Source organism: Triticum dicoccoides, chromosome 6A (genome assembly GCF_002162155.2).
Source record: "Triticum dicoccoides isolate Atlit2015 ecotype Zavitan chromosome 6A, WEW_v2.0, whole genome shotgun sequence".
In the NCBI taxonomy this organism is placed as follows: domain Eukaryota; kingdom Viridiplantae; phylum Streptophyta; class Magnoliopsida; order Poales; family Poaceae; genus Triticum; species Triticum dicoccoides.
The window spans coordinates 52,231,660-52,236,418 of record NC_041390.1 but is presented as its reverse complement, the minus strand read 5'-3'; positions in this window follow the sequence as shown (position 1 = coordinate 52,236,418).

The following is a 4,759-nucleotide window of genomic DNA, read 5'->3' as shown; positions in this document are numbered from 1 at the left end:
TAATGAGGATGATAAAATCTATCGGTTCAAATCCCTGTCGAGGCAAAAATACATGCATTAGACCCAAGATCTCTACTTTACCACCTATGTCATTCAATTGCCTATCGGAGACATGTTGGAAATATGAGCAATTTACCGAATGATTTTATTAACATAAATACTAGATAAAGCATGACTAGTATGGCAGTGATAAAGCAAGTCATGCGATTTATATAAGAGAAGGTAAACAACATCTTTATATATGAACCGTGACTAAACACATCTAGAGCAGACAGTATAGCAAGTTGCATATATGAAACAGAGTCTAACATATCTAGGGCAAACACTAGAACAAGAAACTGAAGCAGGACCTCTAATAGAAAGAGGAAGAACACGTACGGGACAGCAGTAGCAGAAGCGCTGGACTTGGGGTCGGTGTCCTCGCCAGTCATGTCGTCGAGGAGGTTGTCCACGTCGGGGAAGAAGTCGTCGTCGGGGAAGTAGTCGTCGGAGTCCGGAGCATCCGTGACGAAGAAGTCAGTAGTCGCGCGAAGCGCTCCTCAAAAACCTTATCACCCTTCTCCCGTACAGGACTCAAAAGGTGCGGTTTCGGAGGCCTACTGTCCTGACCTGCGGTGCATGCCGCAAGCCGGGATGGTGAAGATCGTAGCAATAGCTCAGTGCTCAGGAATTTTGTGGCGAGAGGATGAGGATTTTCTGGTGTGTCTCTCTGGAGAGGAGCGGCCTCTCTTATATAGGCACAGGAGAAGGAGGCGAACAGGGTGCGACGGGAGGTGAAGCAACAGAGGGAGACGAAGGGCACAAACTTCAGCCGAAGAGGCGAGCCGTTCGGATTCAGTGTCCACTACAGAAAAACGTTTCAGCTCCCCCGTGTGACCTTTTGTATACCCGTCGTGCGTGGCAAAAATTTAGACATCGGCTTGGCTCATTTCCGCAACCCGCGTCGCGTCGTGGCGAGGCGGGCGGCGGAGGAGGAGCGCGCATGGATGTCCCTCTTGTTCTCATGCTCATACAAGTGGGAAAAGAACCTCCCTTATAAAGAGGTCCAACTCCCACTAAACTAGCAATGTGGGACTAAACTTTAGTTCCATCTCTTGCCTTGCATGAATGGGCTGCGTGAGCCTCTAGGATTTATTAGGAATTTCTGAAACTGCTATTGGGCTAGGCCCAAAATAGACAAAATTCCAGCAATCCCCCACCAGATCCCAGAGGCACACAGAATTTTCCTTTGGTTCCAAAACATTGTTTTATATACCGGTACTGCAGTGGAGACTGTTAAGTTGAACTTCCACATAGAACTCTATCCTACACTAGTAAGCAACTTGAACAGTGGACTGGGCCTTGAACTGCAAGTTTTCTGCGAATCTAGCTTCACATAAAGCCTTGACCGATACTAGGCTACCGTGGGTCTTCCCCGTGGGTGGAGCTTATGCGTCCCGTGACCTTTCATGAGTTTACTAGAGAGAACCCTACTCTCATAGATTGTGACGTTTGACAATCAGACTCATATAGGTGTGTTCTTCAAAAGATGTTCTGCAGGACAACATCTCTGCTTAAATGAGCCACTTAGAACACATTAAGATATACATCAACTTACCATGCAGATTAGAAGAGTACTACATCTTCATGGAGTGGTATTATTAATAGTAAGGATACTCTCCTCTCAGTTGATCAACAGCTTGTCTTTCACATCTAATTCACGGGATCTCCGATCACAAAGAATATGTTACCACTGTGAACAAGTAATATTGTGGGTCTCATACCCATCTCCCTCGATGCATTATCAATCACATTACGTGATAAACCCTTAGTAAAAGGATCTGCCAGATTTTTAGAAGTTTGGATATAATCCAATGCAATAACTTCGGAGTTTCTCATTTTCCTGACAGATTTTAACCTTCTCTGAACGTGTCTTGATGACTTCATGTTATCCTTTGAGCTGCTCACTTTCGTGATCATAGTTTGATTGTCGCGGTTCATAAGGATACCCGATACATGTTTCTCAACAACCGGCAAGTCATTCAAGAGCCGGCGAAGCCAATCTGCTTCGACCGTAGCTGTATCTAGTGCTGTGAGTTCTGCTTCCATTGTTGACCTCGTTAAGATGGTCTACTTGCAAGACTTCCAAGAAACAGTGTCACCTCCATGAGTGAATATATAACCACTCGTGGCCTTTATCTCATCAGCATCTGAGATCCAGTTTGAGTCACTATATCCTTCAAGCACCTTTGGATGCCCGGTGTAGTGAATTCCATAATTCACAGTGCCTTTCAAATAACGCAAAACTCTCTCTAGAGCTTTCCAATGCACATCTCCTAGTTTTGAAACAAACTGACTCAGTTTGCTAACAGCAAAAGAGATGTCAGGTCTTGTAGCACTGGCTAAGTACATAAGCGAGCCAATGATCTGAGAATACTTAAATTGGTCTCTAGCAATTCTTCGATTCTTTCGAAGCAACACACTAACATCATATGGTGTTGGAGAGGGCTTGCAGTCACTGTAGCCAAAGCGACTCAAGATCTTTTCCACATAGTGAGATTGAAGCAATGTGATCCCACCATCATCGTCTCTCAACAACTTGATGTTCAGAATGACATCAGCCACTCCTAAATCTTTCATCTCAAAATAGCGAGATAGAAAGTCCTTGACCTCCTTAATAACATTCAGATTTGTTCCGAAAATTAGTATGTCATCAACATACAAGCAAAGGATAACTCCCTCGCCCCCACCATGGCGATAGTACACACATTTGTCATCTTTGTTTACAACAAAGCCTGCAGCTGTTAAAGTTTTTTCAAATTTCTCATGCCACTATTTGGGTGCTTGCTTGAGTCCATACAAAGACTTCAGTAACTTGCACACTTTTCTTTCCTGACCATCTAGTACAAACCCATCTGGTTGTTCCATATAAATTTCCTCGCCCAACTCTCCATTTAGGAAAGCAGTCTTAACATCCATTTGATGAACGAGAAGACCATGCGAGACAGCTAGTGAAAGTAGAACTCGAATAGTGGTCAGCGAGCCACAGGTGAGTAAGTATCAAAGAAGTCTTCACCTTCCTTTTGGGTATAACCCTTAGCCACGAGCCGAGCCTTGTACTTTTCAATAGTATCATCAGGCCTAAGCTTCTTTTTAAATACCCATTTGCATCCTATACGTTTGCACCCATAAGGACGATCAGTTATCTCCCAAGTTTCATTCGCCAAGATATAATCCATCTCGCTACGAACCGCTTCCTTCCAGTAGTCAGCATCTTCAGATGCATAGGCCTCTGAAATAGAACTAGGAGTGTCATCTATGAGATACACAAGAAAATCATCACCAAAGGACTTTGCAGTCCTCTGTCTCTTGCTCCTAGTAGGAACTTCATTGTTCTCCTCCACAGGACTTTCAAAGAGTTCCATCGAAATGGCAGGTTCAGTAATTGTAACTGGTTCCTGATTCGATGAACTAGGCATCTCCTGATTAGATGAGGTAGCCATATCCTTCATGGGAAAGATATCTTCAAAGAAAGTCGCATCATTCGACTCCATGATCGTACCGACATGCATGTCAGGTACCTCAGATTTTACAACCAAGAATCTATAGCCAATGCTATGAAAAGCATATCCCAGGAAAACACAATCCACGATCTTTGGTCCAAGCTTGCGCTTCTTTGGAATTGGCACATTGACTTTCGCCAAACAACCCCAGGTTCGTAGATAAGAGAGCTTTAACCTTTTCTTCTCTCATTCCTCGAATGGAGTTATCTCTTTGCTCTTTGTGGGGACTCGGTTTAGGACATGACATGCTGTCAATACCGCCTCCCCCATCATGCCTTGGAGAGACCCGATGTGTCTAACATGACGTTAACCAAATCAGTTAGAGTACGATTCTTTCTTTCGGCCACCCCATTTGACTGAGGTGAGTAGGGAGGCGTTCTCTCATGGATTGTACCATGTTCCGCACAAAAAACATCAAATTCATTGGAAAAATACTCTCCACCACGGTTGGACCTAAGCCTCTTGATTTTTCGATCAAGTTGGTTTTCCACTTCAGCTTTATAAATCTTGAAAAAGTTCAAAGCCTCATCCTTAGATTTCAGAAGATACATACGGCAGTATCTAGTGGAGTCGTCAATTAACGTCATGAAATATTTCTTTCCACCTTTTGTGAAAACACCATTCATTTCACATAAATCTGAATGTATGAGCTCTAGTGGTGCAAGATTTCTCGTTTCCACAGTCGTGTGAGACTTACGAGGTTGCTTAGCTTGCACACAAACTTGACACTTGGATCCCTTGACAGTGGTCAAACTAGGGATTAAGTTCAACTTTGCTAGTCGCGACATGCAACCAAAGTTAACATGACAAAGACGTGAATGCCACACATTTGATTTACTATTGTTGCAAACATGATTAACAACTTTATTGCAAACGTCTGATAAGGATAAACGAAACAAGCCTCCTGACTCATAGCCTTTACCAACAAAGGTTCCATACTTGGATATTACAAATTTATTCGACTCAAAGACAAGCTTATAGCCATCTCTACACAGAAGAGATCCTCTAACAAGATTTTTATTGACGGAGGGGACATAATGCACGTTCTTCAGCCGCACGATCTTCCCCGAAGTAAACTTCAGATCGACCCTGCCAACACCATGAACAGAAGCACTTGAACCATTGCCCATTAGCATGGTTGAAGTCCCTGCGATCTGATAAGACGAAAACATGGAAATATCACCGCATACATACACATTAGCAGTCGTGTCAATCGA